Below are 27,096 nucleotides of genomic sequence, written 5' to 3' on the forward strand. Positions count from 1 at the left end.
GGATTCCTATCCACCTTGGTGGCGAAGCCTAACCTTATGGATCAAATCATAGCTGCCCAGAAGCGTGATAAGGGCATATCCCGGATTAAGGAAAACATTGCTAGCGGAGTTGCTAGATGTTTTTCCATGGATGAGCGAGGTGTTGTCTTCTTCGAGAACCGCTTGGTGGTTCCCAAGAAACAACATCTACGCCAGTTGATTCTTAAGGAAGCTCATGAATCCCCTCTCACCATTCATCCCGGTAGTACTAAAATGTATCAAGACCTACGCTAGAGGTTTTGGTGGACTAGGATGAAGAGAGAAATTGCTCAGTACATTGCTAGTTGCGACGTCTGTCGTCGTGTTAAAGCAGAGCACCAACGGCCTGCTGGCACCCTTCAACCTTTGGCTATTCCTGAGTGGAAATGGGATAAAATCAGTATGGATTTCATTACTGGGTTTCCCAGGACCAAGAGAGGGAATAATGCTATCTTCATCGTGATCGACCGTCTTTCCAAAGTACCACATTTCCTACATGTTCGTGAGAGTATCACCGCTAGCCAGCTAGCTGACCTATACATCTCCTGAATAGTGTCTCTTCATGGTGTCCCATTGGAAATTAACTCAGACTGTGGTAGTCTCTTCACCTCTCGATTTTGGGAAAGTTTCCAAAATGCTATGGGAACTCGTCTCTCTTTTAGCACCGCCTTCCACCCTCAATCAAGTGGTCAAGTAGAGCGAGTCAATCAAATTCTGGAAGATATGCTCCGAGCTTCTGTCATCTCATTCGGAATGGGTTGGGAGAAGTGCCTTCCATTCGCGGAGTTTGCTTATAACAATAGTTATCAAGCTAGCTTGGGCAAAGCTCCTTCCGAAGTTCTCTATGGACGAAAATGTCGAACGCCTCTTAACTGGTCAGAAACCGGGGAAAGACAACTCTTTGGCCCGGATATGATTCAGGAAGCAGAAGAGCAGGTTCGCGTTATTCGTGAGAAATTGAAAATAGCCCAATCTCGTCAAAAGAGCCAATATGATCGTAAACATAAGCTCATGTCTTACGAAGTCGGCGAGAAGGCTTACCTTCGGGTTACTCCGTTAAAGGGAACCCATCGCTTCGGTATCAAAGGCAAATTGGCTCCTCGTTACATTGGACCCTTTCGCATTCTTGCCAGATGAGGAGAAGTTGCCTACCAATTGGAACTACCTCCGCATATTTCCAGAGTTCACAATGTCTTCCACGTTTCTCAACTCAGGCGTTGCTTCGCGGATCCTATCCGTGGAGTGGACCACGAAACGCTTGATCTACAAGATAACCTCTCATATCGGGAATATCCCGTTCGTATCCTTGATCAAGCCGAGCGTACCACTCGACGCCATAAAATCAAGTTTCTCAAGGTTCAATGGTCACACCATTCCGAGAAGGAAGCTACTTGGGAAAGGGAGGATTGTCTTCGACTCGAGTACCCCACCTTCTTCCCGGAGGATCCTAAATCTCGGGACGAGATTCTTTTGAGTGGGGGTGAGTTGTCACACCCTAGCTAGTTCATGCATTAGAGTGTTGCATCATGTCTACTTTTACAGAAACTTGAAATGGGGATGACAGAACCCCAGCACCCCCCCTGGAAACAACTAGGGTTTACTAAAAATATTTTCAGTGAACCCAAAATGCCCTTCACAAAATGTTCATCATTTCTGGATTGGGCTTAAACCCCAGGCAAAAATGGTGCTCTCTTTTCTAGGACATTCTGGATTCTTTGAATTAAATCATAAGTGTTTGAATTTGGGCATTTAAATGCTATAAAATATTTCAAATGCTCAAATAATTCTGGAAATAAGTGTGGGGATGTTGGAAATAATCTAAACAGAGCCTATGATTATTTTCGAGATTTTTGTAAGTGCCTAAGTATTTTTAATAAAGCCACAAACCTACAGAAAAATAGAAAAACAGAAATAAAAGAGGAGCAGGAAACTTACCTGGCCGCAGCCCACCTGGCTGGCCCAGCACTGTGCTGGTCCGTGCCAGCCAGCTGCTTCTCCCTCGCCAGGCAAGCACAGAGGTGACGCCGGTGAGCACGAGCTCGCCACAGCGTCAGCTGCTTGCCGCCCGCGAGGCCAGGACACCTCAGCGAGCTCCACGTCGCTGCCCTGACCCCATGGACATCTCATTCGCCCCCTGCCTCTCTCCCTCGCTCCCCCGAAGCCATGGCCGACGCAGCCGCCACCGTCTTGCCGCTATAGCCGCAGCCACCGTCGTCCCCGTGTCACCCCACCGTGCCCACGAGATCCGCAACATCTCCCTCGACCTCCTCGATGATCCACGAGGCCTCGGACACGCTGCAAAGCCGCCACCGCTGTCGTTCCCCTCGTCGGTCACCGGAGATCGTCGACGATGATTCGCCGCCTCCCAAGCTTCCCTGAGCCCGCTTCGACGCCTGCTGCACTCGTCGTGAGCTTCTCTCTCTTCTCCCCCTAGCCATGTCGCTCAAGCTGCCCTCTAACCCCGTTGGCCATCACGGCTGAGAGCTCGGCTCCGCCGGCCATGTCGCCGTCGTGGCCACAGGCGCGTAAGCTCGATTCCGAGCGCGTCACCACACTCACCATCTTCCCAGGAGCCTAACGCACCCCTCCCCGCGCCTCGCCATGCCCCGTAGCTTCAGGTTCATCCTCGCCCGAACTCCGGCGACCGCCAAGGTCGTCGCCGGCATCGTTCCCGGCCTCCCCGACCTCCACTTCCACCACCGAACGTAGTGGCTTGCTCCCAGCTACGCGTAGGACCAAACCGCGGTCGATTTGGTCGACTGTGGGCAAAACCCGAGCCCCTCCGCCGCATCTGTCGTCGCCGGCGTCAAGCCGCCGGCGAGTTGACCACGTCTGACCCGTGTGGGCCCAAGTTGACTTCCCCCTGAACCTATGACAGGTGGGGCTGACCTGTTAATTAGGTTAGGATTAGTGCTAACTAATTTTAGTTAGTTTAAGTCACTGACATGCGGGCCCAGGCCCCACTGACAGTTAGTTAGTATTAACTAAACTCTGTTAGTTAGCTGAGACACCGGTAGACCGGGCCCACCAGTCAGGTTTGACCTGGGCTGGCGCCTTTCACTCGCTGACATCACAGTGACGCAGTGCTGACGCAATTATTCATTTTCTGGATTTATTTTTATATAGGAAATGTCAGAAAATAGCCTAAACTTCTAAAAATCATAGAAAATCAACCATAGCTCCTAATCAAACAAATTATATATGAAAAATGATCAGAAAAATTCAATCTATCCATTTGTAATGGTTTCATGCATGACAAAACACTTTAACCTTGCTATTTAGGTGAAACAAGTTAATACACTTATTATGCATAAGAGCTTAAGCTTTCATTTGAATCTTTGATTCAAATGGAACCATTTCAACTTGTTTCACATTGCATTAGGCAGGACACATCATTTTGCCATGTCATAGCATGCATCATATTGTTGCATATTGCCATGTGTTGATTACTGTTGGTGTCTTTCGTGGTAGGTTCTGCCTCCGAGGATATCTCCGAGTATCCAACTGAAGGGCAGTACCCTACCACTCCATCAGGCAAGCAGCCCCATTGATCATATCGATACAATCCCATGTTCTCGCCTTCTGCTCTCATTTACTGCATTAAGACAACAACGTTTCAAACTGCTGTGTGCTACGTAGTTGAACCCTTATCCTCTGCATGACCTGTCATTGCCACAGTAACTAGATGAAACCCACTAGCATGTGTAGGAGTTGATTGAGCCATGTATGTGTTTCCTACCTTGCTATGCCTGCTATGCTTAGAGTTGTGTCAGGTCTGGTTCATCTGGGTGATGGGCTAGAGTGAAATGATTATGTCGGTAATGTGAGGGATGTGTTGAACATGATTTGGTAAAGGTATCGATGAGAGGCCATGTAGGAGTACATGGTGGGTTGTTTCATTGAGGCCGTCCATAAGAACTGAGATCTGTATGCGTGATTTAAGATTCAGCTACTACCACACATTGGGCCCTGAAATATGACCCCGCTCGACTTACTGACCCCTCTCGCCTCTGTCCAGGAGTTGCAACTAGTTTCTGGTGTTTGTAGGTTATGTGTTGGCGGCCGTGCGTAGCGCTGACCCTAGGGGTGGGCTATGATGCGGTAGATACACTATGGCCGGGTATGCCGGGCGCCCGTTTGGCGTCTCGGGACCCTGTACACATCGTTTGGGGCCGTTGAGGACACCCCGGCCGATTTCCTTGCGGATGGAACCTGAATAGGCGATAAACCTGGACTAGAGACTTGTGCAGTTAGTCAGGTCGTGGTCTACACCCACGTCGGCTTTCGCTTGAAGTTTGCCGAGCACATGTCGTGTGCAGACGCTAAGTGGTGGAAACATGTGTGACGAAGTACACCCCTGCAGGGTATAAAACTATTCGAATAGCCGTCCGCGGTAAAGGACTACTTGGTTGCCTATACAGTTCATAGACAAGTTAATGGTTACTACTAAAAGACTCAAGATAAGTGTGAGTACCGAGGATGGCCCTCTCGTAGGATGACGAGGGAGGATCCCCGGTGGAGTATTGTGTTGGTGATTAGTGGACTCGTGTGCGAAAACTATTTTACTAGTGGTGTCTCGTAGGATAGCTTAGCCAAGAGTCAAAGCTGGCTTGCTGCAATAACTCCACCACCTTCTTGAGAATGAGCATGTATAGTAGGTTCTTGATTAAGACTTGCTGAGTACCTTTGTACTCATGTTTGCTTAATTACTGTTTTCAGACGACAACACCGCCCCTCCGATGGGTTTTATGTAGATCTCGACGTCGATGAGTGACTTGCCACCCAGGTGGTGATCCTGGCCATGGAGGGCCCTATGTAGATAGACAGGCTTCGAGAAGCCTCTTTCTTTCTAGTGTCTGTACTCAGACTATTTGCTTCCGCATGTGCTTGTATGCTTGTATGACTTGAGTGTCGGGTCATGTGACCCCTACCTGTATGAACATGTTATGTATGGCTCTCTGGAGCCTTTAAATAAAAGTACTTGAGTTGTAGAGTTTTGTTGTGATGCCATGTTGTATTTGCACATATCGAGCATATTGTGTGTATGATTGAAATGCTTGGTATGTGTGGGATCCGACAATCTAGTTGTTTATCCTTAGCCTCTCTTATGGGGAAATGTAGTCTAGTGCTCCTCGAGCCATAGTAGTCCGCTATAGCCCGGTTCACCGGAGTCCTGCTAGCCCAGCACTACTGCTCAGGACACATGACTGGCCGGCATGTGTTTCACTTCGTTCCTATGTCTGTCCCTTCGGGGAAATGTCACGCGGTGACTTCCGAGTCCTGCCTAGCCTGCTACAGCCCGGGTTCCCCGGAGTCCTGTTAGCCCAGTGCTACAGCCCGGATTCACTCGCTGATGACCGACATGCTCGATGTGATTCATGTATGCCTGTCTCCATAGGTCTGTGCCGCTTTGGGTTCACGACTAGCCATGTCGGCCCTGGGTTCTCTGTCATATGGATGCTAGCGACACTATCATATACGTGAGCCAAAAGGCGCAAACGGTCCCGGGCCATGGTAAGGCGACACCCGTGGGGATACCGTGCATGAGGCCGCAATGTGATATGAGGTGTTACCGGCTAGATCGATGTGACTTGGAATCGGGGTCCTGACAGGCCCCCCACCCTCATTAGCAGGGTGTGGGCCCCCTGGCCTTCATCTTTGGCGAGGATTTTTCTTTATTTATTTTAAGATGTTCCGTGGAGTTTCAGGACTTTTGGAGTTGCGCAGAATAGGTCTCTAATATTTGCTCCTTTTCCAGCCCAGAATTCCAGCTGCCGGCATTCTCCCTCCTTATGTAAACCTTGTAAAATAAGAGAGAATAGCCATAAGTATTGTGACATAAAGTGAAATAACAGTCCATAATACATAAATATCGATATAAAAGCATGATGCAAAATGGACGTATCAACTCCCCCAAGCTTAGACCTCGCTTGTCCTCAAGAAAAGCCGATAACAATAAATATGTCCTCATGTTTAGAGGTAGAGGCGTCGATAAAAATAAAATACGGACATGAAGGCATCATGATTATTCTCATAACAGCAACATATATAGATTTTGTCATATGATTACTTATGTTCAAGTGATGATCTATTCACAATGCAAAAGTAAATCATAAACCTTATTGGGCTCCGACAAACTATAATCTCAGTCATTGAAGCAATTGCAATTTATCATAACATCGGAAAGAGTCTATGTCAGAGCTAAAAAGCAAGTCCACATACTCAACTATCATTTAGTCCTCCATAATTGCTAACACTCACGCATACTTGTGGTTACGGAGTTTTAATCGGACACAGAGAAAGATAGGGGCTTATAGTTTTGCCCCACAACCTTTTACCTCAAGGGTAATGTCAACAATAATGGTTCATGCTCCCCTACATCCAATTATATATATATATCATGTTCTTTCCAACATGCTGAGCTTGCCAAAGGATAAAATGAAAAAAAAAGGTGAAGATCACCATGACTCTTGCATAAGGTAGAAGATAATAAAGGATAGGCCCTTCGCAGAGGGAAGCAGAGGTTGCCATGCGCTTTTATGGTTGGATATATAAAATCTCAATGCGAAAGAACATCACTTTATATTGCCCCTTGTGATATGAACCTTTATTATGCAGTCCGTCGCTTTTATTACTTCCACATCACAAGATCGTATAAAGCTTATTTCTCCCACACCAATCAATCATACATATTTAGAGCAATTTTTATTGCTTTGCACCGATGACAACTTACTTGAAGGATCTTACTCAATCCATAGGTAGATATGGTGGACTCTCATGGCAAAACTGGTTTAGGGATTTGGAAGCACAAGTAGTATTTCTACTTGGTGCTGAGAATTTGGCTAGCATGAGGGGGAAAGGCAAGCTCAACAAGTTAGAGGATCCATGACAACATACTTTATCTCAGATATAAGAAAGACATAACTCATTACGTTGTCTTCCTTGTCCAACATCAACTCTTTAGCATGTCATATTTTAATGAGTGCTCCCAATCATAAAAGATGTCAATGATAATATATCTATATGTGAAAACCTCTCTTTCCTTATTACTTCCTATTAATTGCAACAATGACCAAAGCTATGCCTGCCAACTCCCAACAACTTTTAATCATCATACTCTTTCTATGTGAAGTCATTACTCTCAATAAGATCAATATGAACTTTTTGTTTCTATTTATTCTTTTTCTCTTTTCTTTTATTCACCCAAGATCATGGCGAAATAGTCAAGCCCTTGACTCAACACTAATCTTTATTATATATAGCTCACTGACTCAATTACATAGAGAGATCATAAAGCAAAACTCAAAACTAGATCATGCCATAAAATTTATTCTACTACATCAAAATACTACTAATAGGATCGAACTAAGAAAAAAGGTAAAGATAAGAGTTGTGATTGTGATACGATACCGGGGCACCTCCCCCAAGCTTGGCAGTTGCCAAGGGGAGTGCCCATACCCATGTGATTACGTCTCCTTCTTTGTTGTTGGTGTAATATTCTTGGCGATTATTCCTCTCAGGATACGGTTCTCCTCCTCGAGCTTATTGACTTGTTGCTCGAGGTCCATTATTTCCTTATGAAGCTTTCCTGTGACAGCTAAACCTCCTTGCACCCAAGGGTGTTGCATAGCTGCGGGAGAACAAGTGACACTCCTCTTCATAGTTTGATTTTGCAGGTCCATAGATCTGTGCCTTGGCGGTGTCCCTTTTTACATAATGACACGTTGACACCTGAAACCTCCCCATGCTGACCGTTGCCAGTTGATGGTTGTTGTGATCCGTGCATCCTAATTGATTGATCGGTCCGTCCCCCGTCTGCCCCTGCCATTCTTGCCTCCCATGCTTAGAAAATTGGGCTGGCTTTGTGCTTCCTTGTCCCACCACTCGCGGACATGTGCACCCCTTATCACACGCCATCTCAATGGTTTGAGCGTGTTGCGAAGCTCGTCTGAGACGGTCAGGGGTTGAAATGCACCCTCCTCGCCCGCATGGTCCCTTGGGGGCGCTTGCACGATGCATGACCCCCCTGGACTGTCAGAATCCATCACCCCACCACCCAGGGATTTTGCGTGATATCGACGGGACGTCCCCCGGACAGATTTCTATGAATTTTGTCCCGTAGTGCCGACATACTAATGTAGTGTCCGAACGAAGTCCGGACGTGCCCGCGGTGCAGAGTAGGGGGACGCGCCGGGGGGTCGGGGTGCGCCTCCACTCGTGGCCCTCGTCCTTCCCGCCTGCTTCTTATTTTTCTATTTTTCTCCTAATCCCACGGCATCCACATAGTTGCTTCCAGTTTTGGGGGTTTTAACTTCAGTACTAACATCCATCATCCATTTTTGGAAGTCTCCCATTTCGGGGCAGTGGTCCTTTAAGTATCTCCGGGGTTAGGGTTTCAATACATTGGTTTCAATATTTATGGATTACCTGAGATATAATGTTTGATTCTTTGACCGTTCACCACCTTTGGATTTGTGCCTTCGAAGTTGTTGATTTTTATGGCACCGGAACGATACCTCCTCGATACGTAAGGACCTTCCCATTTAGAGAGAAGTTTCCTGCAAAAAATCTTAAACGAGAGTTGTATAACAATACATAATCACCTACATTAAACTCACTTTTGTATCCTTTTGTCATGCCATCTTTTAACTTTTTCTTTAAAACTTGGCATTCTCATAGCTTGGGTTCTCCATTCATCAAGTGAGCTAATGTCAAATAATTTCTCACCGGCAAGTTTGAAATCATAATTGAGCTCTTTAATAGCCCAATATGCCTTATGTTCTAGTTCGAGAGGTAAGTGACATGCTTTTCCATAAAACATTTTATACGGAGACATACCCATAGGATTTTTATATGCAGTTCTATAGGCCCATAATGCATCATCAAGTTTCTTGGACCAATTCTTTCTAGATCTATTAACAGTCTTTTGCAAAATTAATTTGAGCTCTATTACTCAATTCTACTTGACCACTAGACTGTGGGTGATAAGGAGATGCAATTCTATGATTAACATCATACTTAGCAAGCATTTTACGGAAAGCACCATGAATAAAATGTGAACCACCATCAGTCATTAAATATCTAGGGACTCCAAATCTTGGAAAAATAACTTCTTTAAGCATTTTAATAGAAGTGTTATGATTAGCACTACTAGTTGGAATAGCTTCTACCCACTTAGTAACGTAATCAACAACAACTAAAATATGTGTATAACCATTAGAGGAAGGAAAGGGTCCCATATAGTCAAAGCCCCAAACATCAAATGGTTCAATAACAAGTGAATAATTCATAGGCATTTCTTGATGTCTACTAATATTACCAATTCTTTGACATTCATCACAAGATAAGACAAACTTACGGGCATCCTTGAAGAGAGTAGGCCAATAAAAACCAGATTGCAATACCTTATGTGCAGTTCTATCTCCAGCATATAAAGCTTCGGAGTGACACTTGCGTAGGATCTGTTCCTGTTCATGCTCAGGTACACAACGTCTAATAACACCATCTACTCCTTCTTATAAAGATGTGGGTCATCCCAAAAGTAATGCCTCAAATCATAGAAGAACTTTTTCTTTTGCTGGTATGTGAAACTAGGTGGTATAAACTTAGCAACAATGTAATTAGCATAATCAGCATACCATGGAGTACTACGAGAAGTACTTATAACATTTAATTGTCTCATCAGGAAAGCTATCATCAATAGGTAGTGGGTCATCAAGAACATTTTCTAACCTAGACAAGTTGTCTGCAACGGGGTTCTCAGCTCCTTTCTATCAACAATATGCAAATCAAATTCTTGTAGCAAGAGAACCCATCTAATAAGTCTAGGTTTAGCATCTTTCTTTTCCATAAATATTTAATAGCAGCATGATCATGTTGAATAGTTACTTTAGAATCAACAATATAAGGTCTGAACTTATCACAAGCAAATACAACTGCTAAAAATTCTTTTTCAGTAGTAGCATAATTTCTCTGAGCATTGTCTAGAGTTTTACTAGCATATTGAATAACATTTAATTTCTTATCAACTCTTTGCCCTAGAACAGCACCTACAATAATCACTAGCATCACACATAATTTCAAAGGGTAAATTCCAATCAGGTGGTTGAACAATAGGTGCAGAGATCAATGCTTTCTTAAGTATTTCAAATGCTTCTACACAATCATCATCAAAAAATGGTATATCTTTTTGTAATAAATTAGTCAGAGGCCGAGAAATTTTTGAGAAGTCCTTAATGAACCTCCTATAAAACAGCGTGACCAAGGAAACTTCTTATACATTTGATGTCCTTGGGACATGGCATCTTTTCAATAGCATCAACCTTGGCTTTATCAACTTCAATACCTCTTTCAGAAACTTTGTGCCCCAAGACAATACCTTCATTAACCATAAAGTGGCACTTTTCCCAATTCAAGACAAGATTAGTTTCTTCACATCTCTGCAAAACTCGATCAGATTGCTCAAGCAATCATCAAAAGAGGATCCATAGACGGAAATCCATGAAAACCTCACAAATCTTTTCACAAAAGTCAGAGAATATAGCCATCATGCATCTTTGAAAGGTAGCAGGTGCATTACATAAACCAAAAGGCATACGTCTATAAGCAAAAGTACCAAAAGGGCATGTAAAAGTAGTCTTTGATTGATCTCTAGCCGACACAGGTATTTGAGAGAAACCAGAATAACCATCTAGGAAGCAATAGTGTGTATGTTTGCATAATCTTTCTAGCATTTGATCAATAAAAGGTAAGGGGTAATGATCTTTCTTAGTAGTTTTATTTAATTTGCGGAAATCAATTACCATCCTATAACCTGTGATAATTCTTTGTGGAATCAATTCATCTTTATCATTAGGAACAACAGTAATACCTCCCTTCTTAGGGACACAATGGACAGGACTTACCCACTCACTATCAGCAACGGGATAGATTATACCTGCCTCCAGAAGCTTTAGTATTTCTTTTCTTACCACTTCTTTCATTTTAGGATTCAGACGTCGTTGAGGATCACGAACTGGTTTGGCATCTGCTTCCAAATTTATTTTATGTTGACATAGAGTGGGACTAATGCCCTTAAGATCATCAAGAGTATATCCAATAGCAGCACGATGCTTCTTCAGAGTTTTCAATAATCTTTCTTCTTCATGCTCTGAAAGGTTAGCACTAATAATAACAGGATATATCTTCTTTTCATCAAGATAAGCATATTTAAGATTATCAGGCAACGGTTTAAGCTCAAACACGGGATCACCCTTGGGTGGAGGAGGATCCCCTAAAATTTCAACAATGGCAAGTTGCGAAGACATTAGGTTCCTGACAGAACTTCACGAAAACGTTCGTTAATAGATATGACTTCAAAACTAGGTACTTGTAGGAACATACATCTATAGGTCTACTGCAATATGTTCTAGCAGATATACTAAGAGTAAGGAAGAAGAACTGACAATGATTATATACTTACTAGATTCTTCTCTACTGATGTTGTTAACTAAATTTAGAGAAATTAAACTCATGAACTATATCAAACAATAGTAACATTCTTTGCAATCTATGTAGCATTAACAGTATTAAGAAGGGTCTACCAAATATAATGGGACAAAAGCTATCTTGCAGAGAGACAAGAAAATCACAGGATATTTAGTTTTCCCACACAAGACTTCAACATCTCTAACAATTCCCATTGGCTGAAATAGTATCTCTATTGGCAAGTTTAATTGTGACATCAATCTTCTAACTCAGCAGGTGCAATTTCATTCTTAATTTCTTCGTATAAAGTATGCGGTATAACACTAGCACTAGCACCCATATCACATAAGCCATGATAACAATGATCTCCTATTTTAACAGAAATAACAGGCACGCCTACCACAGGTCTATGTTTATCTTTAGCACAAGGTTTAGCAATTCTAGCAGTTTCACCTTCGAACTGAATAACATGCCCATCAATATTATCAGACAGAGATCTTTAACAATAGCAATATTAGGTTCTACTTTAACTTGCTCAGGAGGTGTATAAGTTCTAATATTGCTTTTACGACACAACAGTTGAAGCTTTAGCATGATCCTTTATTCTAACAGGAAAGGTGGTTTCTCAACATAAGAATAGGAACAATAGGATCATTATAAGTGACATTCTTACTTCTAATAGGTGATATATTTAAACCATTCCTTGGGGAGATCAACATAAGTAGCAAAAGATTCACAGAAAGAAGCTACTATCTCAGAGTCAAGTCCATATTTAGTGCTAAACTTACGGAAAATCGGTATCCATAAAAGATTTAACACAATCAAACTAGGTGTCATACCTGACTCCTTACCTTCTGTCGAGGTCCCAATCTTCAGAGTTGCATTTAATTCTTTCCAATAAATCTCATTTGAATTCAATAGTCTTCATCATAAAAGAGCAGCACAAGAAGTATCAAGCATGGTGCGATCAGAAAGCCGAGCATAAATTTGATAATCATTTCTCTGAGAGCTCATGATTGGGGCATGAATATAACATTGATTTAAGCCTCCCCCAAGCTTGAGCGATGCTTTCTCCTTCGCGAGGCAAAATTATATATATAATTGCGATCACGATGAACAAGATGCATAGGGTAATACTTTTGATGGAAATTCCAACTCAATCTATAGTTCCATGATCTCATATCATCACATAGCCTATACCATGTCAATGCGTCTCCCTTCAAAGATAAAGGGAAGACCTTCTTCTTAGCAACATCATCGGGTATACCTGCAAGCTTAAATAATCCACAAACTTCATCCACATATATTAAGTGCTCATCAGGATGCTTTGTTCCATCTCCTGTAAAAGGGTTAGCTAGCAGTTTTTCCATCATACCCGAAGGAATTCAAAAGGAGTTTCATTTTCAATAGGTTCAGTAGGTTGAGGAGCAACTCTTTGCTCTACTAGATGGGGTGAAGATACCCCGAACAAGCCCCTCAGAGAATTACTTTCCATAGTAACAAGTGACAGTAAATTTCAGCACACTATATAAATTTTTCCTTACCAAATTCCACCTACCAAAGGCGCTTACACTCCCCGGCAACGGCGCCAGAAAAGAGTCTTGATGACCCACAAGTATAGGGGATCTATCGTAGTCCTTTCGATAAGTAAGAGTGTCGAACCAACAAGGAGCAGAAGGAAATGATAAGCGGTTTCCAGCAAGGTATTCTCTGCAAGTACTGAAATAAGTGGTAACAGATAGTTTTGTGATAGGATAATTGTAACGAGCAACAAGTAACAAAAGTAAATAAAGTGCAGCAAGGTGGCCCAATCCTTTTTGTAGCAAAGGACAAGCCTGGACAAACTCTTATATAGAGAAAAGCGCTCCCGAGGACACATGGGAATATCATCAAGCTAGTTTTCATCACTCATATGATTCGCTGTTCGGTACTTTGATAATTTGTTATGTGGGTGGACCGGTGCTTGGGTTGTCTTACTTGGACAAGCATCCCACTTATGATTAACCTCTATTGCAAGCATCCGCAACTACAACAAAAGTATTAAGGTAAACCTAACCATAGCATGAAACATATGGATCCAAATCAGCCCCTTACGAAGCAACATAAACTAGGGTTTAAGCTTCTGTCACTCTAGCAACCCATCATCTACTTATTACTTCCCAATGCCTTCCTCTAGGCCCAAATAATGGTGAAGTGTCATGTAGACGTTCACATAACACCACTAGAGGAGAGACAACATACATCTCATCAAAATATCGAACGAATACATAATAGCAAGACTTCTCCCATGTCCTCAGGAACAAACGTAACTACTCACAAAGCATACATGTTCATAATCAGAGGGGTATAATATGCATATAGGATCTGAACATATGATCTTCCACCAATTAAACCAACTAGCATCAACTACAAGGAGTAATTAACACTACTAGCAACCTACTAGCACCAATCCCGGACTTGGAGACAAGAATTGGATACAAGAGATGAACTAGGGTTTTGAGATGAGATGGTGCTGATGAAGATGTTGATGGAGATTGCCCTCTCCCGATGAGAGGAGCGTTGGTGATGACGATGGCGATGATTTCCCCCTCCGGGAGGGAAGTTTCCCCGGCAGAACAGCTCCGCCAGAGCCCTAGATTGGTTCCGCCAAGGTTCCGCCTCGTGGCGGGCGGAGTTTCGTCCGAGAAGATGGCTTATGATTTTTTCCCATCGAAAGACTCATATAGCAGAAGATGGTCACCGGAGGGCCACCAGGGGGCCCACGAGGTAGGGGGCGCGCCCAGGGGGTAGGGCGCGCCCCCACCCTCGTGGGCAGGGTGTGGCCCCCCTGGTGAACTTCTTCCTCGAGTATTTTTTATATATTCTGAAAACGTCTTCCGTGAAGTTTCAGGACTTTTGGAGCTGTGCAGAATAGGTCTCTAATATTTGCTCCTTTTCCAGCCCAGAATCCCAAGCTGCCGGCATTCTCCCTCTTTATGTAACCTGTAAAATAAGAGAGCTGAGTATTTTTTATATATTCTGAAAACGTCTTCCGTGAAGTTTGAGGACTTTTGGAGCTGTGCATAATAGGTCCCTAATATTTGCTCCTTTTCCAGCCCAGAACCCCAGCTGCCGGCATTCTCCCTCTTTATGTAAACCTTGTAAAATAATACATAATAGGCATAAGTATTGTGACATAATGTGTAATCACAGACCATAATGCAATAAATATCAATATAAAAGCATGATGCAAAATGGACGTATCACTACCTCTTGAGCATGCATTGTTTTTCCCATGAAGAGGAAAGGGTGATGCAGCAAAGTAGCGTAAGTAGTTCCCTCCTTTTTTGAGCACCAAGGTATTAATCCAGTAGGAGAATACAGGCAAGTCACCTAGTACCTGCACAAACAATCAAGAACCTCGCAACCAATGCAATAAAGGGGTTATCAATCCCTTCACGGTCACTTACGAAAGTGAGATCTAATAAAGATAATAAGGGAAATATTTTTGGTATTTTTGTTGTATAGATTGAAAAGTAAAGATTGCAAAATAAAATGAATAGTAAACTAGAATTGTAGATCGGAAACTTTGTCGGAGTAAATAACCATGGGTAGCCTAGCCGGCTCCCCCTGGCCGTTCTGAAAAAAATTACGAGCCGATTCGGCCCTCAAGAATCCAAGACATAGGGCCGCCTTCCCCTTGCCGGCTGTCTCCAGGCCGGCTATCGGAAGGCGGCCCGACTTCAGCCCTCATGAAGAAACGCCGCGGGAGGGCCGGCTCCGAGAAGCCGGCCGCGAGAGGGCCGACTCCAAGAAGCCGGCTCCCATAAAGGGGTCAAGATCGTACCCTCGAAGTCTGCATCCACATAACGGCGATGTGACGGGGCGTGGCTACAGTGAAGCCTGCCACCCCCGAATCCCAGAGCACGCCTGGCACAGTGCGCGTACGGGTGGCCATGACCCGTCTGGCGTGGCACTGTTGCCACGATGACCTTGATGTCAACCACGACGGACCGCCGGCGCGGCCCACGGGCGGTGGGCCCCTTCGGGCAGAGAGACACCCGAAGGCGGCCAGGCCTCCCCCAGTCGGCCCAAGATAGAGCCAGCTCCCCACAGCCGGCTTGCCACCTCCCTCGAAGAAGACGCCCCATTAAGGAGACAAGACGCGGTGAGGCTACAGCGATCGCCCGCCGGGCGGCAGCACTGTAGCCATGCCCACCTCGGCGTAGCCCTCGTCACCAAGATTAAGCAACAGTAACCAGCCGCCGACAAGGCCCTGGACAGTGGGGCCTGCCTGTCGACCAAGGAGCCGGCAGCCGGCGGGACTCACAAGCCGGCGGGCCCCAGCAGCCGGCGCAGAAGCCGGAGAGCGTAGACACAGACGGCTGGGCCCCGCGCCCAGCCGGATTACCATTGTACCCCGGGGGGTAGGCCTATATAAACCCCCCGGGGCATCCATGCAAAGGGAGATCGATCCCTGCTAGTTTTAGACACCACGTAGGGAGGAGAAGAGAGCAAGCCTTGCCCTTCTTCCTCCTCTCGCCAAACAGCTCAAGGAGCATCGTGTAGCTACTTATTCATCTAGTGATCATGCGGAGACCCTGCAGAGCAGCAGTAGGGGTGTTATCTCCACGGAGAGCCCCGAAGCTGGGTAAGATTCGCCGGCGTGCATGTCTTCGCCTCATCCCGTTTCCAGGCACCGGCGACGTCTTATTGGCTCCCACAATAATAAGCCACCCGTTGGCATATGTCGCACCTACCACCCAACATTTGGCGCCGACCGTGGGGCCAGGTGCACCATCGTCTGGAGACCTGTTCTGGACGGGAACCCTCTTCCTCCCCCGCGAGCGTAGCCAGCCCGGCACGCCCGATGGCGCTTGCCACGACATGCTACAAGGCGTCACCAACATCTGTGCGGCGAGCAGCCTCGCCGATCTCCTTGACAAGACCCTCATCTCCGACGAGCACGCCTCCCACGCGGGCACCGACCACCTCGTCAACCTCCTCGGCCAGCTCCACGTCTTCGGCGAGCCTGCCGTGGACTTGGAGTCGGTTGGCTCCACCGATCCGATGCCTGTCGACTCCGACACGGCCTCACTCGACACATTCCCCCCCGACATCGCGATCTACAACGACTCGCTTCCCCGGGCCGATGGCTACGACGCAGTCACCACCGAGGTGATGGTCATCGGCCACGGCGGCGCTTCCGATGAAAGCGCCCATGACACCCCGCACGTGGCGGTCCACGACTTGTCCATCCCCCTCCCGGCCGATGCCGATGCTGAAGCACTGGAAGCTCGCCGCCTTGCCCTCCTCGCGGAGGGTCGGAAGTTGGTTTCCATGAGACTCCTCGCTGAGGCCCACCGACGCGAGGCCGACCACGCCGCCTTTGGCACGCCGCCCCCAGGCGAGCCCAGCCGGGCCGGCGTTGTCAGACAGCGCGGCGCTGTCGTCACCGATACGCTAGGAGTCGACCGCCCAGTCTACGCCACTCCGCTCGAGAACCTGCGTGCCGCCCAGGCGGCCGTAGACGAGCTGGATGGGCTGGGGGCCGAAGAACTCCCCCACATGACCTGACGCATCCAGCATCTGATCGATGCGGCCGCGCGTCGGCATGAAGCCGACGCCCGCGCGGAAGGCCCTCCCCCGCGCCGAGATCACGGCACGACGTCCCGGACGCCGACTACGGGCAAAACCCGCGCGCGGCGCGAGAAAGAGCCGGCTGCCAGCCGAAGCCGAACCTGAATCTCCATCGAGCGAGACGCAGAAGGCCACCCCCGGGCCGTGGAGTGGCGGGGCAACCCGCCTCCGCCCCGGCCCCGTGGAGAGAGATATCCCACCCAACCACCTATTGCGCATCCGACTCTCAGCGGCCGGCTAGGTCGCCGCGAAGGAGTCGGCGAGAACGACGCCCGCCATCGGATCGACCGCCTGGCGCGATCCCCGGCGCTAGAAGAACAAGACGATGTCGGCCCGCCTTGCTTCGGCCCCGGCATCCGCGACGAGCCCTTCCCCAAAGGGTTCTCGCTCCCAAGAGACACGCCTAAGTACAACGGCTCCGTGAAGCCGGAAGATTGGTTGATCGACTACTCCACGGCGGTTAGCATAGCCAACGGCAATAGGCGCGTTGCCGTGAAGTACGTGCCCCTCATGTTGCAGGGCACGGCCCGGACCTGGCTCAACAGCCTCAAGCCATACGGCATCAACAGCTGGCTAGACTTCACAGAAGCCTTCGTCCGCAACTTCACCAGCACCTACAAGCGGGCTCCCAAGCCCAGATAGCTCTCCTTGTGCGTACAAGGCCCCGCCGAGTCCACTCGCGACTACCTCACATGTTGGGCCAAGCTCCGCAACTCTTGCGAACGGGTGCACGAGGTGCAAGCCATACAATACTTCACTGCCGGGTGCCGAGAAGGCACCCTCCTCAAGCACAAGCTCCTCTGCGACAAGCCGACTACCCTCGACGAGCTTCTGGTCATAGCGGACAAGTACGCCACCGCTGACTCCTCGATGAAGACCGAACTCCGGGTAGACGCGTCGAGAAAGGTACTCAACCCGGCGCCCAAGACGCCGGCTGGGGACTCCAGCCGACGCCCACACCAGAATGACCACAAGCGCAAGGGCCCCGTGCCGCCCTCCACCAGTCGGCAGGTGGCAACAGTCAAAGACGAGCAGCCCGAAGCGCGGCCCGCACCCAAGAAGCAGAGGGGCGGCAAGCCGGCTTGGCAGCCGGCCTTCTCCTACGAACAGACTCTCGACGCCCCATGCAAGTTCCACAGCGGCGCGAAGCCGTCCAACCACATGACCCAGAAGTGCCACTGGCTCACCCGAATCTCCAAAGGCGAAGGGCTCGCACCGCCTCCACCTGCCGGTCCGCCGCCTCCGGCTCCGCAGCCGCCGGCCGCTCGGCCCACAGTCGGAGCCGTGCACGATGAGTTCCCCGACGAGCATGCCGCCTATGTCATCTTTACGAGCCAGCCCAAAGACCAGCGCAGCAAACGCTGAGAGCACCAAGAAGTCAGCATGGTTGCTGCCAACCCCGCCGAGCACATGCACTGGTCAGAAAAACCTATCAGCTGGAGCCGGACCGACCACCCAGAGGTGATGCCGTCTCTTGGCTCTTATTCGTTGGTTTTGGATGCCACCCTTGCAACAGATAGACGCGCTGCCGGTTTCTCCCGCGTGCTGATAGACGTCGGGAGCAGCATCAACATCCTGTACCGTGACACCATGGAGAAGCTGAATGTCAAGACGAAGCAACTCATGCCTACTCGGACTGTGTTCCATGGCATCGTACCCGGCTTGTCCTGCGCCCCCATTGGCAAGATCAAGATTGATGTACTTTTTGGGGACAAGGAGCATGTCTGCCGGGAGGCGATCTGGTTTGAAGTGGTGGACCTGGAGAGCCCCTACCATGCATTGCTTGGCCGACCTGCCTTGGCCAGGTTCATGGCAGTTCCCCACTATGCATACCTCAAGATGAAGATACCGAGCACCAAAGGCATCATCACCGTAGCCGGCGATTACAAGAAGTCCTCTGAGTGCGTATCAGCCAGTAGCCGGCTGGCCGAGTCCCTTGTGATTGCCGAAGAAAAGAAGATGATGGACCGAGTCGTGGCCATGGCCAGCAAGCAGTCGGCCTTGTCCCCCGATCCCAAGGAGCATGATGCTCAAGGATCTTTCCAGCCGGCCAAGGAGACGAAGAAGATACCTCTTGACCCCGAGCACCCAGAGAGGTTTGCCGTCATCGGGGCAAACCTAAACAGCAAATAGGAAGGCGAGCTCGCTGATTTCCTCCGTGAGAATCGGGACATCTTTGCATGGTCCCCCAAGGACATGCCGGGTGTTCTGAAGGAATTCGCCGAGCACAAACTACATGTCCAAGAAGACGCAAAGCCGGTCAAACAACCCCTCCACTGACTGTCGGAGGAGAAACGCGGGATTGTGGGAGAGGAGATAGCCCGGCTTCTGGCAGCCGACTTTATTATGGAAGTTTTCTTTCCAGAGTGGCTCGCTAACCCGGTCCTCGTGCTAAAAGAAGAACAACAAGTGGCGCATGTGTATAGACTACACGAGCCTCAACAAGGCCTGCCCCAAAGATCCCTTTGCCCTGCCAAGGATTGACCAAGTGATAGACTCCACGGCCGGATGCGAGCTGTTGAGTTTCTTGGATGCTTACTCAGGGTATCACCAGATAAAGTTAGATCCGGCAGACCGCCTGAAGATCGCCTTCATCACGCCATTCGGAGCCTTCTGCTACCTGACTATGACATTCGGCTTGAGAAATGCCGGTGCCACTTTTCAGCGTTGCATGCAGAAGTGCCTCCTCAAGCAACTCGGCAGAAATGACCACGTCTACGTAGACGACATTGTGGTGAAGACGGAGAAGCGCGGTACCTTGCTGGAAGACCTCAAGGAAACATTTGAGAACCTACGCCGGTTCCAAATCAAGCTTAACCCCGAGAAATGCGTGTTCGGAGTGCCAGCCGGCCAGCTCCTAGGCTTCCTGGTCTCCGAACGCGGCATCGAATGCAACCCAGTAAAGATCAAGGCCATTGAGAGAATGGCGATTCCCACCAAACTTCGAGACGTCCAGAAGTTTACCGGATGCTTGGCCTCCCTGAACCGCTTCATCAGCCGGCTCGGAGAGAAAGCTCTTCCCCTCTACCGCCTCATGAAGAAGACCAACCACTTCGAGTGGAATGACCAAGCCGACCAAGCTTTTCACGAGCTGAAGAAGATGCTGGCCACGCCGCCTGTCCTGGCGGCGCCGACTGAGAAAGAGCCCATGCTCCTCTACATCGCCGCAACCAGCCGGGTGGTCAGCACCGTCATCGTAGTCCAGCGCCCAGAAGAAGGCCGAGCCCAGCCGGTCCAGAGGCCGGTGTACTATTTGAGCGAGGTGCTATCTACCTCGAAGCAGAACTACCCGCACTACCAGAAGATGTGCTACGGCGTGTACTTCGCCGCCAAGAAGCTGAAGCCCTACTTCCAAGAGCATCCCATCACGGTTGTATGCACCGCCCCGCTGGCCGAGATCATAGGCAGCCGGGATGCATCCGGCCGGGTGGCGAAATGGGCCATCGAGCTGGCCCCCTACACGATCTTCTACCAGCCTCGCACCGCCATCAAGTCCCAAGCATTGGCCGACTTCCTCGTCGACTGGGCCGAGACCCAGTACCTACCGCCGGCTCCCGACTCCACTCATTGGCGCATGCATTTCGATGGGTCCAACATGCGCACCGGCTTGGGAGCCGGCGTCATCCTCACCTCTCCCAAAGGGGACAAGCTCAGATACATGCTGCAAATTCACTTTACTGCCTCCAACAACGTGGCCGAGTACGAGGTGCTCATACACGGGCTCCGGCTTGCCAAAGAACTCGGCATTCGCCGGATCCTATGTTATGGCGACTCGGACTTGGTGGTCCAGCAATCATCCGGTGACTGGGATGCCAAGGACGCAAATATGGCAAGCTACCGCTTCCTCGTTCAGCAGATCAGTGGGTATTTTGAAGGATGTGAGTTCCTCCACGTACCACGAGCCGACAATGAGCCAGCTGATGCTCTGGCTCGAATAGGCTCCACTCGGCAAGCAATACCAACCGGTGTCTTTCTATAACGCCTCCTCAAGCCGTCTATCAAGCCGTCTCCAGAGTCCGATTCCATCTTCGTGCCGCCTGACCCCGACGCGGCCGAGTCCGGCTCGAAGAACCAAGCAGGCGACCCGGGGACTCCGATAGTCAGCCAGGGGGCATCAGCAGGCGGCTCGGGGACTTCCGTAGTTACGCCCGACCTGGGGACTGCCATACCCGACTTGGGGACTGCGGTAGTCAGCCCGGAGACTACACCAACACAGCAGGTGGCGGCCGACTCAAGCATTTCACCGCCCAGCCCGCCCGCCCTGGTCGCAGTAGCCGTTTTGGCAATAGAAGAGGTCGCAGCTCCATCATGGGCTCAATCCATCCTCAACTTCCTAATAAACCAAGATCTGTCGGCTGACGAAGTAGAGGCAAGACAAGTCCAACACCGAGACGGAGCATACACAATCGTCAATAGAGAACTCGTCAAGCGCAGTGTCACTGGGGTCCTCCAGCGATGCGTCGAGCAAGAGAAGGGCATTGCAATCCTCAGAGACATCCACCAAGGAGAATGCGGCCACCATGCGGCCTCAAGATCACTCGTCGCCAAAGCCTTCCGCCATGGTTTCTTTTGGCCGACTGCTTTGGATGACGCCAAGGAGTTAGTTAAACATTGCAAAGGGTGCCAACTCTTCAGCTCCAAGCAACACATGCCGGCTTTAGCACTCAAGACCATTCCCCTCACTTGGCCCTTCGCCGTTTGGGGACTGGACATGGTGGGCCCATTCAAAACGGCGCGCGGCAGCATGACACATCTACTTGTCGCCGTGGACAAATTCACCAAATGGATTGAGGCAAAGCCGATGAAGAAGCTGAATGGGCCGACTGCCATGACATTTATCGCAGATATAACAACTCGGTACGGCGTACCACACAACATCATCACCGACAATGGTACGAATTTCGCCAAGGGAGCTTGGCACGTTTCTGCGCGACGCAAGGAATCCGGTTGGACCTAGCGTCCGTTGCCCACCCGCAGTCAAACGGCCAGGTCAACCGAGCCAACGGCCTCATCCTTTCCGGCATCAAGCCCCGACTGATCGTACCACTGGAGCGTTCAGCCGGCTGTTGGCTCGATGAGCTCCCGGCTGTCCTATGGAGTCTGCGCACTACACCAAACAAGTCAACCGGCTTCACTCCTTTCTTCCTCGTATATGGTGCCGAGGCGGTCATCCCAACTGACATTGAGTTCGACTCGCCTCAGGTGACCATCTACACGGAAGCCGAGGCCAAGGAAGCACGAGAAGACGGCGTCGACCTGCTGGAAGAAGGCCGGCTGTTAGCCCTTAGCCGGTCCGCCATCTATCAGCAGGGCCTGCGCCGCTACCACAGCCGGAAGGTCAAGCCAAGATCCTTCCAAGAGGGCGATCTTGTGCTCCGGCTGATCCAGCGAACAGCCGGCCAGCACAAGCTCTCGGCCCCTTGGGAGGGCCCCTTCGTCATCAGCAGAGCCTTAGGCAACGACTCCTACTACCTGATCGACGCGCAGAAGCCGAAGGCACGAAAGAGAGACGACTCCGGCAAGGAGTCGGAACGACCATGGAACGCCAACCTCCTCCGAAGGTTTTACAGTTGAAATGCAGTACGTATCACGCTAACTTTTGTACTAAGTACGAGACAATAGGCCCCCCGAGGAGAGCTCGGGGACTGCCATCTTTTATCTATGAATGAAAAGTATCATGCTTATGGCCTTGTCATTGCATTCACTTTTTCCGTCTGGCACCGGGTTCGACTAGTCGGCCCGGGGACTACCGCCTGGAGTTATATTAGAAGTCCTACCCGCAGTCAGACAAGTAGTGTGCCGGCTCCCAAGCCTTCTCTTGCCAAAAGTCGCAGTTCGAAGAACCGGCTGTCCGGCTGGCAAGAGTTAAAGGCAGGAACGGGTGCCCACACGAAAAACGGCTAGGGACTAACGGACTAATATAACAAAAGCCGGTTTTTCTCCCACCGCCGACCGGCTACCAGAGTAGCCGGCCGGCCGGCTTCCATTCACCTCGCTCCAATCTAAGAAAGCTCGAGTACTTGCCTTCCTAGAAGGGGAAGGCGGCAAAGGAAACAGCCTAAGGATAAAAAGCATACATGAATGGAAACCAAACACACAATAATATTTACATAAAAGACCATCAAAAGGCCAGCATTCAACATAGTTCGAATACACCCCCAGTGGGTGGAACTACGCAAGTTTAATAAAGTTGTTCAAAAGGAAACAAGCAGGAAAAAACAAGGACGGCAGACTAGGCCAAGGGAGCGAATGGCGAGTCGGGCAGGTTGGTGGAGACGGCAGTGCCGGCTGGAGGAGTGGCCGGCTGGCGAACCTCGGCATGATCACCGCCTCCCGTAGAGGGCGCGCTAGCACGCGCTTTGTTGCCGGAGGCACGATCAGGCTGAGGTTGGCTGCCCGCTTCACCAGTCGGCTCAATGTCTTCGCCTTCCTCTCCTTCATCGTCTTCACCTTCATCGCTGGAGGCGATCTCCTCTGCCGAGTCTTCACCCGCTACCGGGTCCAGCCCGAACCACTCCTTCGGTTGGGCAACGCCGTCATCATTGATCTCAGGAGTGAAGATGCTGATGTCAGTACACTCGGCGATCGTCAAAGCGCGCTGAGCGATAGCCGGTCGCACCTCCTCCAACTCTTCGTCGGCCTCCAGCCGCCAGGTGCGCAGCTGGTCCAGGTTCAGCCCCGGATACCAGGCTCGGATGAACTCCAGCGCCCGCCCAGCTCCAAGCCGGGCTGCCGACGCCTTCCAGGCCTCGAAGTGGCCAACAGCCACCTCTAGCCAGTCGGCAGTCCGATTCGGGGTGTGGGGAATCGTCTCGCTTGGCCAGAGGGCGGCCAACACCTGCGCCCCGGCGCGCTAGAGGTGGCGGAGCATACGGTGAGCCGACTGCAGCCGGGCTTGGACCGCCAAGAGCTGCTCCTCGAGCGTCCGGCTTGCGTCTGACACGATTTCAGCCCCCGCCTGCCGGCGTGCCTCGCGATGGGCCTCGATGGATTGGGTGGCGAAGACGGAGTAGCTGGGAAAGTAGTCTGCACAGAGAACAAAAAGCAGCAGAAGTCAGAACACAAATCAGGGATCAAAGGGCAAGCAGGGAGTGAAGAAGGTGGCTTACCGTCGATCAGATCCTTGATACGGCTGAAGCCCTCGCTCAGTGCCTGCTTCGCTTCAGCCCAGCCCGCCGCTTCGGTCTCGAACTCGGCCTTCAGGGCGTCCTCATTATCCTGCGCCTTCTTCAGGGCCGCCTTATGGCTCTCCTCCTGGTCGGCCGACTTCTTGACCAGGCGGTCATGCTCCAGGACCAAGGCGCTATACTCGGCTTCCTTGGCGCGAAGGGCGGCCTGGGCCCCGCTGAGCTGCTCCCTCAAGTCGGCATTGGCTCCTGCAAGCATGAAGACAAAGGAAATTAATAAGGTGAAGTCGTCAAGGAAGATCCGACCCGGCTGCTCAGCAGTCGGCCCGAATCTCGGGGACTACACCCAGTGGGTGCACTGACACGCCCCCACAGGAGATGAACGAAACAAATACGCACTCCGGCTGCTGGTCAGGTCCTCGGTTCTCCTGCCCAGCTCCTGAGCCTGGGAGTTTAAGGTGGCTGCACGGAGGTTGTGATACTCCTGAAAGATTATACAGGAAGCAAGGATAAGTTAAGTTGTCAGAACCTAGTAATTTCCAAGCCGCCTGCGCAGCAGCCGGCTCAGAACTCGGGGACTACACCCAGTGGGTGCGCTGATGCGCCCCCAGGAAGAAACCAAAAGAACAAAATAACAAAGGCCAGAAGACTCACCCGGATGACGACCCGCGTCGAGAGAAACTCTTGAGTGTATCGCTGCAGCGAGGCGGCCTGAACTTGAAGCCAGTTCCGGACCTCCTGGGCCGCCGCGTTCAGCTCGCCCGTCCCCCCGCTGGGAGTCCACTCAGACGTGCTGGCGCTGGCCGCCTCCAGGGCCTCCGCCGCCTGGCTGGCGCCCGCTGCTCGGTGCGGTTCCGGCGCGGAGGCGCCACCCCCTGCACGCCGGCGCAATGCCGACTGCACCTCGAGGCCGGCCCCTGCTTCTGGCTCGCCCCTGGACGGCTGCTCTGGTGCCGCAGCTGATTGGCCGCTTTGACCCGCTCCAGTCGGCGCCGTCTGCGACGCCTCCTCCACGAAGATCACGTGGTCCTCCCGCCCCTCCATCACCGGCGGGCCTTGGTCGACCTCCTCCAATGGGGGCACGGGAATGTTGGGGGCCACGGCGCGGAGGGAAACAACGAGCAGCAGAGGCCGGTTGTGCGAGGCCTCCGCCTCCGTCTCCGCGGCTGCCGCTATCGCCCGGGCCTTGGCCGCCGCGTCGGCCTGCTCCTTTGTCGCCTGGGCAGTCCTTCGCTCCGCCGCCTCCCGCTCCTCCCACACCTCCCGCGCGTTCCCCTCCATGGCCTCCCTAAGGTCGGCGCGGGGGTCCACGCGGCGGGAGCTTGAGGACCCTCCAGTCGGCCCGACTATGGAGCCGCCAGGACCTCGCTCGAGAGAAAGCGGCGCCCTATCCGGCAAGAAAAGAAAGGTTTAGAAGAGCTTCGAAAAAGAAAAAAAATATATATATATACGCAAGACATTCAACGACTTACGCAGAGACCGCCTGCGGAAGCGGGCCGCCATCGCGGCCGCCTCATCCCGCTTGGTCGCCGCCGTGGAAGCCTTGGATTTCTTCGGCCGGCTGCCGAAGAAGGTCGATGCAGCCCGGCGCTTCTGCGCGCCGCCACGGGCAGCCGGCACGGCGGACGAGCCCGCGCCTTGATGATCAGGCGCCGGCTGGCGGTGCGGGGCGACTTTGACCTCGTCGTCGTCCGGCCAGTCTTCGAAGCTGGCCCCGAGTCCCGCGCCTCCGGCCTCGTCGCCTTCCCCCACGATGGCGTCTTCCATGGCGGCTGCTCCCAGGTCCGGATCGTCGGCGTCGTCCACCGTGCGGTCGGGGAGGAGCTGGCGCTCTACCCCCGTGGCCCCGGCTGTCGGCGGAAGAAGAGGGTTCTGCTAAAAGCAAACCAATTAATCAAGAGTCGGTTATCATGAGGCCGGCTACAAAAAGGAAGAAAAGAAGAAAGAACTTACGGAAGGCGGAGGGTTGGCGCGGGAATACGGCTCCTTGCCGTATCGCCAATCCTCGGCGAGCTTGCAGTTGGAGATGTAATTCAACATGTAAGACACCTCTGCGTGAGGCATCTCCCTGGTGCTCAGCCGGCACGGGTCGAAGCGGCCGCTCATCTGGCAGATCATGTGAGGCCGGCCTTGGAGCAGAAGAACCCGACGCTCCACGAAGGCGGCCACCAAGTCGGCCCCGGTCAGGCCCTCCGACTGGATCATCACCCGAAGCCGGGAGACGGCTGCATTCCCGGCCTGAGACAGCGACCTGGCCCGGTAGCTCCATGAAGGTTGCCTCCCAGCCGGCGGGCCGGCTACGTAAGCCGGCAGGTTGACGTAGTCACCTTGCTGGGCGATGTTCTTCACATAAAAATAAGACTTCTGCCAAAGCTTCACCGACTGGATCAGTGGAATGGACGGGAACGGATTGTTCTCGCTCGCCCGCCTCATGGCAATGAAGGCTCCGCAGGGGGCGGGCACGCCCCGACGACGGTGCCGAGCTTGCTTTGGAAGAACTCCCCCCAGAGCTCGAGCATGGGGAGAACTCCAAGAAAACCCTCGCACAGGGTGACGAAGGCCGACAGCAGCATTACCGCGTTGGGCGTGAGGTGTTGCGGCTGGAGGTGGTAGAATTCGAGGAAGGCTCGAAGGAATCCGCTCGCCGGGAGGCCGAAGCCGCGCAGGCAGTGCGAGCGGAAGATCACCTGCTCGCCCTCCTCCGGTGCCGGCGAAATTTCCCTCGCCGGCGCTTGACGAACCCGCACTAGGTTCTCGCCGGGCAGACGCCGCGTCCGGCGGAGGAACTCGACATGGTCCTCATGGACGTTGGAGCCATCCCACGAGCTTGACAACGCCATGGGAGCAATGCGGCAGGGAGCAAGAC

The sequence above is a fragment of the Triticum urartu genome, chromosome 2 (assembly GCF_003073215.2).
Source record: "Triticum urartu cultivar G1812 chromosome 2, Tu2.1, whole genome shotgun sequence".
In the NCBI taxonomy this organism is placed as follows: Eukaryota; Viridiplantae; Streptophyta; class Magnoliopsida; order Poales; family Poaceae; genus Triticum; species Triticum urartu.